The following is a 15,643-nucleotide window of genomic DNA, read 5'->3' as shown; positions in this document are numbered from 1 at the left end:
AAAACAATACATGAATACACTTATCTTCAGAAACAGTAAAACTAAATTAAACTCCCCTTGAACTTTACCCCCAATCTTGGTGCCTTACCCCATCTTTAGAGATAGAGATAGCTTTTTTTTTAAGAGAGAATTTTTTTTAAGTTTATTTATTTATTTTGAGACACACACACACACACACACACACACACACACACACACACACACAAGTGGGGGAGGAGCAGAATCCTAAGAGGGAGAGAATCCCAAGCAGGCTCTGCGCTGTCAGCACAGAACCCAGCATGGGACTCTACCTCATGAACTGTGAGATCATGACCTGAATGGAACTCAAGAGTCTGATGCTTAACTGACAGCCACCCAGGCACCCCTAGAGATAACTTCTGATGAGTTTGGCATGTAGCCTTATAACCTGTTTTAAAAATCGTTTACAAATTTAATGTGTGATTGTCTTAGTTTGGGGTGCTATAATAGTATACCAGTCACTTAGTAGCCTATAAAATTCCTCACAGTTCTAGAGGCTGGGAAGTCTAAGAGCAAGGCACCAGCAGATTTGGTGAAGGCTTGTTTCCTGGTTCAGAGACAGCTGTCTTCTTACTTTGTCCTTATACAGCAGAGAAGGTAGGAAGTTTTCTGGGGTCTCTTTTATAAGGGCACTCATTCCATTTATGAGGACTCTGCCCTCATGACCTAATTACCTTTCAATGGACCCACCTTTACACACCATCACATTAGGCATTAGGTTTCATCATCTGAATTTAGAAGGGGATACAAACATTGTCTATAGCAGTGTTGATAAGAGATAATGGTATTTATGTCTATTTTAACATTTTATTTTGAAAATAATTTTAGTTTACAGGAGAGTTGCAAAGTGTTTTAACGTTTTATTTTGAAATAATTTTAGATATACAGAAGAGTTGCAAAGATCTTAACAGAAAGTTCCAGTATACCTTCACTCAGCCTCTCCTAATGTTAACAGGTTCCATAACTCTGGTTTAATGGTCAAAACTAAGAAATTAACACTGGTACAATATACTATTAAATTATAAACTTTGTTAAAACTTTACCAGTTTTTCCACTAATGTGTTTTTATGGTTCCAGGATCCAACATTGCATTTAGTTTTCTCTTTAGCTTCCTCCAACCTGTGACAGTTCTCAGTCTTTCCTTGACTTCCATGACCCTAACACTTTTTTTTTTAAAGGCTTCCATTTTTTTTAAGTTCATTTATTTATTTACTTTTAAGTAATCTCTGCACCCAACATGGGGCTCGAACTCTTGACCCCGAGATTAAGAGTTACATGCTCTCCCAACTGAGCCAGCCAGGCACCCCAACCTTAATCCTTTTGAATAGTCCAGGTCAGGTATTTTGTAGAATATCCCTTGATTTGGGTTTGTCTGATGATTTTTCATAATTAGACTGAAGTTATCCATTTTGAGGCAGATTTTTTAAAAATATCAATATAATATACATATTATATATCATGCTGCAACTTGCTGCTTACATTCAGCTATATGATTTTGAGATAAATCTATATTAACATATAGATCAAGGTCACTTCTTTTAAATCCGCTATAGAATTCCATTATGAGCATTCTACATTTTATTTAGCCACTCTCCTAATGATGGGCATTAAGGCTGATTCCACATTTTCTTTCTTTAAATTTAATTTTTAAAAAATTTTAAAAGTTTATTTAACTTTAAATATTTTTTATTGTTTTAAAGTTTATTTAACTTTATTTATTTAACTTTAAATATTTTTTATTTTTTAAGTTTATTTAACTTTTTTCTGTTAGCACAGAGCCTGATGTAGGGCTGGATCTCATGAACAGTAAAATCATGACCTGAGCTGAAATCAAAAGTTGGACGCTCAACTGACTGAGCCACCCTAGCACCCTCACATTTTCTTTTTTAACAATATCATAGTAATTATCCTTATACACACCTCCATATTACATACAGTTAGATAAGTAGAAGTGGTATTGCTGAGACATGGATTTAATAGATGTTGTTCAGTTGCCCTCTAAAGTGGAGGTGCCAGTTTATATTCTTTTGATATTATGAAGATTGAAAATTGTTGCCAATCTCAGTTTTAATTTCCATTTCCTTGGTTACCAGTGAGATGGTATTTTTTTTTTTAATTTTTTTTTCAACGTTTTTTATTTATTTTTGGGACAGAGAGAGACAGAGCATGAACGGGGGAGGGGCAGAGAGAGAGGGAGACACAGAGTCGGAAACAGGCTCCAGGCTCCGAGCCATCAGCCCAGAGCCTGACGTGGGGCTCGAACTCACGGACCGCGAGATCGTGACCTGGCTGAAGTCGGACGCTTAACCGACTGCGCCACCCAGGCGCCCCGAGATAGTATTTTTTTGTGTGTTTGTTAGCAATTTGTATTTACTGTGAACTGCCTATTTATATTATTTGCCCATTTTTCTAGTAGATTTTTCTTCTTATTGATTTGTTAAGAATCCTTTGTATGTTCCAGATACAAATCCTTTGTTTTATATATTACAAATTTTTTCTTAGTCAGTTATGTCTTGTTTGTTTCCCAATTTTTAAAGTTATTACATGTCTCTGATTTTTAAAATTACTTGTTCTGATTTTTTTTTGGAAACACAGTTCTCGATTATAAAAGTAGTATAAACCATGTAGAAAACCTGGGAAGTTTATGGAAAAGTATAAAGAAGAAAAGAAACCACCCTGAGTAACATATATTTCCTTTTAGTTTGTGTGTGTTTGTGTGTGTGCACTTTTTCTTGCTGTTGGATTTTATATACATATATATGTGTGTGTGTGTGTATATGCATATATACGTATATATATACATATACACACACACACACATATATATATGCATGCATTTTATTTGCTCAGTGGGATGGTCTTTAGACAGAAACCCTGACCTTTTTCCAAAAACACTTGGTTTAAAGATGGTATTAGATGAACTTCCAACTCCTATTCCTTTTTCCCACATAATCCTGAAAAATCCAGCAGGTGAGAGGTCCAAGGCCTGTCCTCAGCTGACCTGAATTGAAGTTGGCTCAAAAACCACCAGAGAGGTAAAAAAAAAATGCTCCAGCAGAGCAGTTATTTAAAAGTCTTGAAGGTTTTAGTTGATGGCAAGCGCAATGAGTCAATAGTGCAGAAGCCAAGAACTTCACTGTGTGAATGGAAGGCAGTAAGTCCTATAAGGAGGAAGTTAGGGGACTGCTTTGCTCTGATGGTACTACAAACATTTGATTCCGTTTTGGGTGATATACTCTACAGGAGCCACATTCAAACCTACTAGGTTCATGAGGAGAATGAGGACAAAGACCTTCCCTCCCCCAGTAAAGGGAGATACTGGTCCAGAACAAAAGACGACCTTGGGCAGAAATCTTCAAGTATCTGAAAAGTAGAAGTCAAAGAGAGATTAGACCGGTTTGTTCTCTGAGGCTCCCAAGGGATAGGACTTGGGCCAGAAAGTAGAGGCTTCAGAAACACTTTATTACCGTTGTCAGCGCTGCTGAGGAATGCATTGCTCTGGAAATAGTGGGCTTTCTGTCCACTATTGGGGTCTTCTTTAGAATTGGTGGTGGGTCAATACAAACATTTATTGAGTGCTGTGTGCCAGGACTGTGCTAAGCACCTTCCCTCTACTATTTCATCCGGTACCACCTGTACGTACTATTGTTATCTGTTCCTGTATTATAGATGAGGGAACTAGGTAGTGAGGTCAGGTAATTTGCCCAAGGTCACACAATTTGTAAGCGGTGGAACTGGAATTCCAGCCTGTTCTGACAAACTCCAAAGCTAGTGATTTTAATTGTCAATGGGATTCAAGGGTGCTATGGGGGTCTGGACCAGAGTGGCTTTGAGGTCCATTCGACCAGAAGATTCTGTGACTGGGAAAAAGGGTACCCCATCCCTCTAAGGAAAAGCGTTGGAGGGTTGGCCAAGGCTAGGTAGCCCCGGGCCTTGCTGAGGGGCGGGGCACAAGGCCAAGGGATGCAAACCTAAAAGACATGTAAGGATTGTCAACACGCGTTACCCCACAGCTCGGCAACAACTGATGTTCTGTTGTTTGTGGATCTAGCAAACCTGAGCGCTAGAGCCCGAGGCGCGCGCGCCAGCATAGCGGCTCCTCTCTGCCAGAGCAGCTAGGGAGCGTCGTGGCGACCGGGTTATGCGGCGGAGCTGGGGAAAGAACAGCGCGCCGGTCCCTGGCACGGCGCGAGCTGGGGGCGGTGCCAGGGCGGCGGGGGCGGGGAAGGCGCGCGCCCAGGCGGCTGCGGCAGTTGCGCGCTGGGATTGCTGCTGTGCGGCGGGGCCGGTGAGTGCGGCTGGACCCGCGGGAGGGCGGGGAGGGAGCGGGCGAGCGAGCCAGCAAGCACGCGAGGGAGGGTGCGTGTCCGAGCGCGCGACTTGGGACCGGGGACCGGGGACCGGGGGCCAGCGCCTGCCCCTGCCCCACCCGGGCCGCTGCGCCCCTCCCAGCGCTCGCCTGCGTGTCTGAGGGCTCGGCGCCCGCGTCCCCGCACGGCGTTCCCACCCCCCCGCAGCTCGCCCCTGCCTCAGATTGGCCCCTACCTCCGCGTCGCGGCGACGCCCCCAGCCTCACGTCACGCCCGCGCCTTTGTTTCCATGCCTTCGGCTCGTCGGGACTCGCCTTACCCTCGCAGCGCGGCCCTTCGTCTCCTCAGAGCCAGCCTCGTCGTGTCACGTCCTGTTCCCCCGCTTTCCTCACGCTGGTGGCAGCCCCCACCCCGCCTCAGGCGGATACCTCTTTACTCAGTTCTGCTTCTTTTTCCGGCCGACGCCGGCTTTCGCCTTCCTCGCCAGAGGCCAGCGTTTCCGCCCTCTTGATGGGCGTCTCAACCCGTGCGCTTTCGGGGTGGACCCCAGGGAGCTAGCGGACAGTTGTGGAAGGAGGCGAGGTTGACAGCGTTTTAGCAAGACCCGCCGGAAATTGCCAGCTTGACAAGCCCACATGCCAGTTCTGTCCTTGCAGTGCTTCTTGGCAAGCTCACCGCGAATCGCAAACCGCCGCAAAAACCATGCTGGTTCTTTCCAAAGGGCTCCCAAGTCCGGGGTCAGCTGTCCGGTGGCGATCCGTTCCTTTCCTTTTCTGGGGATCCCTGAAGCTGGTGATAGTCGAGAGGGGAGATGCACATCAGAGGCCTGAACCATTAGTCGTTAAGCATAACGTTTGGGGGGTTTGACGTCAGTAGGCCTCAGCTTTTAAAAGCAGTCGGTAGAGCTTGGTGTCAGATTTGGTTTTTTCCAGTGCGGTCGGCCCCGTTAGGTTTGAGGGATGTATTGAAAAGTACAGTGCTCTGCAGTGACTAGTCACTTTATAGGGTTGTTTGTGTCCGGATGCAGAGAGGTTCTTGGTTGAACTCTACTTGTTTCATAATGGCTGGACACTGTTCATTTTGCCTCTTCAGAGAGCAGGTGCAATTTCTGTTAACTAACTTGAAGGGAGGAATGTTGAAACAGTACCATTTACCATGGAAACTTAATGTGATTTAGGTCTTCTTGAAATTTACTAGGACATTTTTCTTTCCTAATTTAAGTTTTTTAAAGTAGGCTCCACGCCCAAAGTGGGGTTTGTACTCAAAACCCTGAGATCAAGAGTCACTTGCTCTCCCACTGAGCCAGCTAGGCTCCCCTACTGAGACACTTTTCAGCAATGGTTAGAATTTATCTAGATGAAGACGTCCAGGCCTGTAGTGGTTAAGTTCCAAAGGACACAGCTAGTCAGTAATTAAAATGAGAACTCCATAGGCCAATGCTAGCACACACAGACTTTATTTCTGAAATTCATTTCTTTTGCAATATAAGCCATTACAATTTCGGCTCTTATAGGTTGCTGCATTTACTGTCATTAACCTAGAATTTAGTAATCAGTCTGTAAAATGAGAGGGCTGAAGGAGATGTTCTGCAAGGTTTTGGTCAGTTCCACGATTGGATTCCATGTATGAAAATTTGTAATTAGCTACAAGTTTCCAAAAGTTTGTAATTGTGGGGAGATTTATGTAGAGAGGTATTATGTATCTGCAAGCCTTACTACTGACATCAGGTGTATCTTCCTAAAGGAAACCAGTTGACAGTGGGATGTTAGGAGGAGGGATGTTCATTCATCTGTCTCTCTAGGCTGTTTCTGCTGTTTCATGGGGGAAAGAAAGCACTCATAACATGTTTGTTTTAATACATCTTTTCATTGCTCTTAACAAAAAGCTTAATTCAGTGAAATACTGAGGAACAAAAAACAAACCCCAACCTTTTCATACTATTTATGACTGTGTTCTTTTCCAGTTCCTCATCTAAGCATTGTTTTTATGTAGTTTATTATTTTTTTAGTTTTTTAACGTTTTATTTATTTTTGAGAGACAGAGACAGAGTGTGAGCAGGGGAGGGGAAGAGAGAAAGGGAGACACGGAATCCGAAGCAGGCTCCAGGCTCTGAGCTGTCAGCACAGAGCCTGACTTGGTGCTCAAACTCACCAGCCATGAGATGATGACCTGAGCTGAAGTCCGGTGCTTAACTGGCTGAGCCACCCAGGCGCCCCCTGTTTTTATGTAGTTTAAATTACTATGTACGTATTTTTTTAAAGCTTATTTATTTTGAGAGAGACAGAGACCCCGAGAATGGGGGAGGGGTAGACAGAGAGAGGGAGAGAAAGAATCCCAAGCAGGCTCTACACTGCCAGTGCAGAGCCTGATACAGGGCTTGAACCCATGAAACTGTGAGATCATGATCTGAGCTGAAACTAAGAGTCAGTTGCTTAACTGAGTGAGCCACCCACACGTCCCTGTACATACTGCTTTTAATTTTGCATTTACCCATATTTCTGAGATGGCCGTGTATCTGAAGAATTCATCTACTTTTCATTTGTAGAGGCTCTATAACATGCTTTTATAGCAAGTAGTCAGCACTGCCCGGCATATAGTCTCTCAGTAAATTTTTGTTGAAGGAATGTAGTATTTTGAACCACTTAACATCTATGAAAACAAAATGTTAAATATCATAGGGCATATGTGAAGTGACATTTGAGCAATAAAGGCAGTCAGTGCTTTGAGCCAGTAAACAGCATCACATATGTTTGAGGGCCTAGTTTTTGGAGTCTGGTTTGAGACCTGGCTTGCAACTTACCATCTCTGCAACCTTGGAAAACAGCCTCACTCAGTTTCTCTCACCACCAAAAAGGAGAAAATAGAACAAATTTCACAGGGTTGTGTGGGTTAAATGGGATAATTCCATTGAAGCAATACTAACATACGTTAAATTCTCTATAAATGTTAGCTGTTACTGTTTATTGTTGAAAGTGGGAAGATTACTGCATGTTTGTGGGATCAGGGAATAGATAAAGATGGTGACACAAGAGTAAGAAGATGCAAAAGTGGATGTAGTGAGGGTTTAATGAATAGGTTGCTCTCACTAAAACAAAGTGGTAGAGTAATAGTATGAGATAAGGCTGGAGAGAGAATTTCTGGTAAGCTGTTTTATAAGATATGCTACATGGGTTTCTTGCAATAGAGCAGAATTAATGAAATAAGCTAACCTTTTTTAATGAGTGGTTGGTGTTCGCTTTGTTTTTTAGGTTCAGACCAAAAAAAGTTCTTTGCTTTAAGGAAGTTGATTACAGATTGTTACAGATTGCCAAATTCCTTGTCATTTGAAACAGCATATCTTATATATGACTTTTGAAATTTGGTTGCGTTTTGAGATTGGTTACCAGAGCTTATGGTGGCTGTCCTTCATTTGTTCCTTCCTTTCTTCCTCTTTCCCTCTTTTTTCTTTTTTAAAGTTTATTTATTTATTTTGAGAGAGAGAGACACACAACAGCATGTGAATGGGTGAGGAGCAGAGAGAGAGGGAGAGAGCGAATATCAAGCAGGCTCTATACTGCCAGTGCAGAGCCTGACATGGGGCTAGAACCCATGACTGATATCATGACCTGAGCTGAAGTCAAGAGTCCAATGCTTAACTCACTGAGCTACCCACGTGCCCCCTCCTTCTTTCTCTCTTAAATGGAAAACAACTTATTAGCAAGCCCTCCCCCCCCCCCAAAAAAAAAACCCAGTAAAAATGGCAAAATTGCCAGCAGAGCAGAAAAACTGCCCTCTTTTTGGGTAGAGCACAGAACCAGAAGGTTTAAATTGACTTGGAGAGCGCTGAATTATTTGTTCCTACCTTTTGTGTGTATCTTGATTGGGAAGCAATATCAGGAGTGTAAGATGGAAAAGCCTGCTATGTCAGGATCTGCTTGGAAAGAGAAAACTGAAGTCTGAGGCCTGAAACTTAATGGATAAAACAAACAAAAACAAAAATATATGGTTTGTTGGGAATTAGTATGTTTCCATTTCAGACGTCCAGTGGCATATATGTTTTAAAAGCTCCTTGGTTCAGTTTAATGGGGTTTCTTTAATGTTAAGATTTATTTTAAAATATGAAATACTTTTATATTTCAAATGTTTTTAAACATACAGAAAAGCATGTAATGATCACCTTGTAGGCCATGATGTTTACTTTGTGTATTTTTCTCTCTTTTTTTTAGTTTATTTATTTAGAGAGAGAGCAGGTGTGAGAGAGCATGGGAGGGACAGAAAGGGAGAGAGAATCCCAAGCAAGCTCTGAGCTGTCAGCACGGAGCCCGATGTGGGTGGGGCTTGAATTCCTGAGCCATGAGATCATGACCTGAGCCAAAACCAAGAATCTGACACCTAACTGATTGAGCCACCCAGACACCCCTGTATATTTTTTTTCTATTTTCTAATTGTGTGTTTTCCTTTTTCAATATAAATTTTTCAAAGGGATAAAACTACAGATACAGCTGAGGCCTGTATGTATCCTTGTTGATCCTGTTTCCCTCTCTTGCCTTCTCTTGCCCACTTCTAAAGGTAAAGATGGTCATGAATTCAGTAATTATCATTCCCGTTATGTTTTTTTTTACTTTTACTAATATGTATATATCCATAAAAGTACATATACTCTTATGTTATACATATGATTCTGCAGCATGGTTTTTTTGTTCAGCATTGTTTTTGGTATGTGTGCATGTGGATACATAAGTCTTTACTAGTTCATTTTAGTTGCCCTATAGTATTGCATTATATGAATACACCAGTTTATGGATTTTTAGGTATTTCTGATTTTTTTTTGAAGTGAAGTTTAATTTTATTGAATAGTGTATAATACAGCTTTTTAATCATAAAGTGTAATGAGAATTCCACCATGAACCTGTCACCTTTGGTATTTCTTCAAGGGAATAAATCTGTAATTTCTACACAGTATCACTTTAAAACAATAAATCTCGATTCCTATTTAGAATAAAGCAAGAACCTAGCTGTGGGACCTAAAGTTTATAGCAAAACAATAAAATATTATCTTTATTTATTTTATTTATTTTTATTAATTATTTTTTTAAATTTACATCCAAGTTAGTTAACACATAATGTAATAATGATTTCAGGAGTAGAATTTAGTGCTTCATCACTTACATGTTAACACCCAGTGTTCATTCATCCCAACAAATGTCCTCTTTAATGCCCCTTGCCCATTTAGCCATCTTCCCACCCAGAACGCCCCCCAGCAACCTCTAGTTTGTTCTCTGTATTTAAGATTTTTTTGCTATTATTAATGAAGCATAAACATTCTTGGATTGTCATCTTATTTACATATGTGAGAATTCTAAGCTTAGGGAAATCTTAGGTTGTAGAGTATGAAGATCTTCAACTTTGTTAGATAATGCCAAATTATTTTCCAGAATGCTAAATCCAAAATTTTAGCAGATTGTGGGAGTTCCCAGTTTGCAATATCCTTACACTGATATTGTTTAGAGGTTTAAATTTTAAAACAAATAAAATTTCATTTTAATTTGCCTTTCCCTGATTATAAGTGAGATTGAGCTTCTTTACATCCATTTATTATAAGGTTTCCTCTTCTGTGAATTGCTGTTTATAGATTTCTCTTGGCTTGTTTACTTTTCCATCATTAGTTCCTAGCTCTCTTTATGTACTAATCCTTTCTCATTTGTGGTGTTGCAGATACCTTCTCAGTGTTTAATCTCTTTTCCTGTGCAGAAATTTTAAATTTTTATTCCAACTTTTTATTTGCAATAAATTTCAATATAGAAAAGTGCAATAATGTTCAATGAATTTGTCTTTCATTTGGATTCACCAGTTAACATTATGCCACGTTTTTTCATTTATACATTTTTTTCCTGAACGTTTTGTTTTTTAATGTTTATTTATTTTGAGAGAGAGAGAGCAGGGGAGGGGCAGAGAGGGAGAGAATCCAAGCAGACTCTGTCAGCGCAGAGCCCGATGTGGGGCTGGATGTGGGACCCAGTGCGGGGCTTGATCTCGTGAACTGTGAGATCATGACACTTAACTAAGTGAGACAGTCAGGTGCTCCCTGAACCATTTAAAAGTAAGTCGCAGACATCATGACACTTCATTCCTCAAATGATCTACTTGAATACCCTAAAAACAAAGATGTCCCGTAAAACTACACATTTAACATGGAGGTAACATTATTATCTAATACATGGCGGATATTAAAAATTTCACAGGAAAAAATAGTTTCAGAGCGGTTCCAATAATGACCTTTATAGTATTCTTCAACCTAATTCATTGGTGCCCGGATCTAGTCTGAGATCACGAATTAATTGCATTTAGTTGCCATGTCCCTTTAATTATTTTTAATCTACTGCAGGTTCCCAGCTTTTTGTTTGTTTTCTAAACATTGATGTATTTGAAGAGTCCAGGCCAGTTGTTTTGTAGAACAAAGCTGTAATAAAAGTTAGGTGAGTGTGTTCTCTCAGAGTATCTTTGTATACTGTACTCACCCTTCTTGTGATGACATGAGATGATAAAGTGCCCACAAGATGAGATGAAGTGAATGGCATAGGCATTGTGAAGTGACCGTAAGCTACTATTGATCTTCCGACTATAACAGAAGGAGGATCATCTGCTTCTGGAGGTTGCAGTTGACACCAGATAACTGAAACCACGGAAAGGAAAACCACTAATAAAGGGAGACCACTGTACTACATTGTGCAGAGGCTGCAAATATTAAACATCATGGGCTCTAGCATTATAAATAATTATTAAGCACTATGTGTCAGCTGGTGTTCTTAGCACCTTGCACTTATTAATGTATTGAATCCTTGTTCCAAATCTGGCCATTTTGAAGTGGAGGAAAGAAACTGAAGTGATTGTGTAATTTGCTCAGTCATAGAGCTAGTTAAATTAGTGTTGGAGGCAGATTTTGAATCCAGACATTGTGGCTCTAGAATGTATGCTCTTCATCATAAGTAGAATTCTGTGATGTTGGTGAAATTATTTAACTTCCCAATGCTGTTTTCTTCTTTGTATAATGAAGATAATAGCACCTAACTCATATGGTGGTTGTGAGAAGTCAGATGAAATATGTATAGTGCTTAGAATAATACATGAAAAAATGTGAATGCTTAGTAAATGTTAGCTGTTATGTTAGCATTATTAAGGCATTGAACTTATGTATCTCTGGATTTTTACCAAATAAGCAGACTAATCCATAAATGAATTTATAAACCAAAAAGTGAAAATACTGTGATGATTATTTCTGCCTTTCTGATTTTTATCTTTTTTTTTTTTTTTCGTGAGAGTTAAGATTACAGCTAGAACAAAGTTGAACGATGAGCCAGGAACTCATGGGTAAAATAATTCGTTCTTTTTGAAATCAAACAATTTTTTACCTCCTTTTTAAAAGAATGTTCAAGAATTATTATTAAAGGTGCAAAGAATTGTATATTGGCTCAATGTGAAAAATGTCAGGCTTAGTTACCTTTATGCTTTTGAAAGACCTTAGTTAATTATAGCAATATTTTATTTTTTATTTATTAAAAAAAAATTTTTTTTTTCAATATTTATTTTTGGGACAGAGAGAGACAGAGCATGAACGGGGGAGGGGGAGAGAGAGAAAGACACAGAATCGGAAACAGGCTCCAGGCTCTGAGCCATCAGCCCAGAGCCCGACGTGGGGCTCGAACTCACAGACCGCGAGATCGTGACCTGGCTGAAGTCGGACGCTTAACCGACTGCGCCACCCAGGCGCCCCAGTTATAGCAATATTTTAAAGAAATAGATGGCATACTACATATCGTCAAGCGCATTCATTTAAAATGTCTTCTTTACATGCTTTCTTTTTCTTTGTGTCAATAACCATGTTATTGTTGAAGGTCTGGTGTTACTCAAAACATTGTTAGAAGAAACTTTCATATGTTGATATAGAACAAAAATACTGTATTGTGTGTGATATGGCTCAAGTAACAGAATTCCAGGAGTAGCAGTGGTAGAATGTTTAGGAGAACATAACAAAATTCAGGTCTCCCTTGTATATTTAGGAACTTTAGGAACATGTGAAGTAAATTTGTATTTTCCAGTTCGTTTCAGACTAGAAATTGGAGCATATTATTGCTTGAAGAAGAACAGATTGTCAAGGCAACAGGTACTGCATTTCTCACTTGACAAGATCTCTTCTCAGTTTTGTTATTTTCCATCAGAGAACAAAGAAGCTTTTGTTCCAAGGCCTGATGTCGAAATGTTAGCAAAATATTACGTTAATCAAGCCAAGAATCTTGTGCGTTTCTGAACCAAAAGTAAGATTTCACAAAGACTGTTTTAGAGCGTTAAAAGGAACTTGTGCAATTCTTGCATTTTCAGGCTTACACAAGAATTAGCTTTTAAAGAGCAAAGAGCTGCCAAGTGTATAGGTCTAGGAGCTCCATTTTTTTCTGCCTGTGTGTATCAAGTCGCGGTTAAAAGAACTGGGAAACAGCAGCAAAACAAAACAAATCTCACCTTATGGTCTTCTATTTTAGAGAAAGAGACTGACTCTTACTGTCAAAATATATCATGTCTGGAAGTGTTAATGTGCAAAAAAAGAAAAAGGGTATGAGAATAGCAAATAATATGTGTGCAAGTTTGTTAGTTGCAGTTTGTTAGCTTTCGCTTGGTGTGCAAACTATGAATGCTGGCCTTTTACAGGAACGTATAGTACATTTGCAGGGTAAATGATAGAACTCTGAATGAAACTAATGAAATGAAAATGAACAAAAAGCTGTTACGAAGTGTTCAGAAGATAAGAGGTAATGAAACATTTAACACAGTTTTATTTTAATACAACAGTTTTAAGGAGTCTCCCTTTTGGGGAAAATATCTCAAAATATTTTATGTGATTATTTTCTTCACATATTTTATGATTAGAAGGAGTTACAAAAATAACTTTCAAAGCTGTGGTTTGTTTGAAAGTGCTGTTCTTTGAGTTAGAGGTGACACAATTGTCGGGAGGGAAGAATTTTCTCTGCCCTTCAAAGTCCTAGCTGGACTAAGAAGTAAATTAACATGGGACAGATTAACAGGAAAAAGTCAAATTTAATAGCATACATAGGGGGACTCCACACAGACGTGGAAATTCCAGAGATGGACAACATGATGCTTATATGTGCTGAGGAGAGGGGTAGGGGCTTGAGGAGATACAAAGGGGAGAGAGAACTTGAGCAGGAAGGTGAGAGGAGATGGTTGGAAGACAAAGATTGCCTTGTTATGAAGATAAGTTTCTTAGAGGAGTTTCTATTATTAGCTCTCTTCTTGATAGAAGCAGGCAATTGAGGGACAGGTAAAGAGCTTCTGAATCTGCTAGGTTTTGTTTGCTTTTAACTGAAAATGGTGGCCCATCCTGGGGCAGCCTGCCATTGGCTCCTGTGCTATTAACTATAGATTTTATAATTTAGATTTTCATCAGTACTGTTAGATAAATTAATCTATACCTGTATCTGACTCCCCTTGTTTTCTAGGGAATACATTTGTAAGTTTGTTGGTTTGTTTGTGGTCATGTTACAGAGGGGACCCTGAGCCATACTTAATGTTAAAACTAACTGACTTACCACTATACTTTCTTGGTTTACTTGCTCATTGGTCAAGGAATAGCGTTATCAAGGGCCATGTGTAAAGTATGCCTACTTATCAAACAGATGCTGAGTGGAGACTTATCAAGGGTTTGCACTAGGCAAGAAGCCTGTTCCTTACTGTTAGACCAGCCAGTAAAAGTGATTCTACAGATGTGCATTTTCCTTTCAGTAGAAATGGCCCACAGCAGTATTGTCAGTATTCTTCTGGTTCAACATAGCTTACAGTTCATATATAACTTGTATTAATTATATAGATTGTGTATTTAAAGCTGTTAGCAAATTGTCAGAACGTAAGGAAAACAAGGTCATATGAAATATTTTGTAAGTATCCTTAGTATCATAACAAAGGAAATGTTTTTAAAAAGTCAACTGTAATAAAGTAATTTTACTACTTTACACACACTCAGGCACACATTTACACAAATACAATGTGCCTCCTTATTTAGTTCAATACCAGGCCTTACAGATGGAGGATTATCTTTAACTCTTCTTTTTCCATAAACTAGTTTAATATATGTAATATGCAGTTAAAGTTGTATTTATGAAAATTAAAATAAATTTCAAGCTGGTGAGAAAATTTGAAGAAACCATTCAAAATTATTCTTATTCTTTCCACCCAAGTTTCAGAGCGGTGTTCAGTGTTCTTAGAATGGTTGATTATAAAACTTAGAAATTTCAAGTTTTATATTTAAACACAAAATAAATTCCAGTGAAGTTTAGTAAAACCCTGAGTGTTCATACTTACTTGCTGTTATCAATACTCTGTTATCTAGATTGACCTACTTATTCTGGTGAACAATGAATGTTTGATTCAGTATATCATATATATTAAGCACTTTGCCAGATAGACTTGTGCTACATAATGTGTTTACTTGCTACTCACTTCTTTCCAAGTAAATTACTGATGTGAGCTGAAACATTTAAAATGGTTTTACTAACCAGGTTTACCCTAGTTTCAGTTACTCTTTGCTTCCTGTTTTCATTAGTTGCCTGGAGCCGTTGGGGCAGCTGTTTTTCCTTTTAGGGGGTGGGGCAGGGATAGGGGGGTGGTGACATCATTAGTGGTGAAAGGAGCGGGTATGTTGAAATATTTTTACGTGAAACAACAATATTTCAAATGCTTGAAAGTTCGTTTCAGTTGTTACTCTTCAGGGACAAGTATTTTGTAGGCTGTGTATTTTATGTTGAAACAAAGAATTTTCTAACTGTACCACTATTGTTTGAAAGGAATTATAATTTGAGCTTTTTATTCCGTATTAGTCACTACTGTACCTTACTGAATAAAACTCCTCTTAAGCTTGATATTGTAAACAAGTGACAAATGAAATATTTACCTACTTATTGGAACTATTGTCTCTTTTGTTTTTTTTGGCCAATTGATAAAGTATCATCATCTTTAATTTTAATATTACTAAAGAAAATAGTTAAGCATTAGATAGATTGACTCTGGATAGTGTTCAAAAGTCTGTCATATAGTGTTAAGATGTGTTAGATAAGATCATAGTAAAATTGTCATATGAGGAATTATTTGAAGATGATTATTTAAAAAATCTTACCCCTTATCTTCACATAACTGTAGACTTCATGGCAGATTTTATTCCATGTTAGTGATAATGTGATTACTTAATAATTTATGTTTACATTTTAGTTAAAGTTTTCTGTTCTCTTCGTGAGAGTCTGTAACTTGAATTTTTAAAAGAAAATACATTTTGG

At 39.0% G+C, this 15,643-nt stretch overlaps 1 protein-coding gene across 5 annotated transcripts in view; it reads left to right on the top strand.

Annotated features, from left to right (window-relative positions):
* Positions 1 to 565: 565 nt before the first annotated feature.
* The window catches only part of NT5C2 (5'-nucleotidase, cytosolic II), a 106,833-nt gene continuing 91,755 nt past the window's right edge, over positions 566 to 15,643 (top strand). The window contains exon 1 of one of the 5 annotated variants that reach the window (XM_047825990.1): positions 566 to 615. The gene's annotated coding sequence lies outside the window, so the exon portion shown is untranslated. Of the gene's footprint in view, positions 616 to 4,185; positions 4,307 to 8,713; positions 8,877 to 12,365; positions 12,469 to 15,643 lie in introns of those variants that run through there. The other 4 variants (XM_047825985.1, XM_047825991.1, XM_047825989.1 and 1 more) reach the window with 4 other exon arrangements.

This window comes from Prionailurus viverrinus, chromosome D2 (assembly GCF_022837055.1).
Source record: "Prionailurus viverrinus isolate Anna chromosome D2, UM_Priviv_1.0, whole genome shotgun sequence".
Lineage (NCBI taxonomy): Eukaryota > Metazoa > Chordata > Mammalia > Carnivora > Felidae > Prionailurus > Prionailurus viverrinus.
The sequence above is the reverse complement of the archived record's forward strand: the minus strand, read 5'-3'. Positions and strand labels throughout refer to the sequence as shown.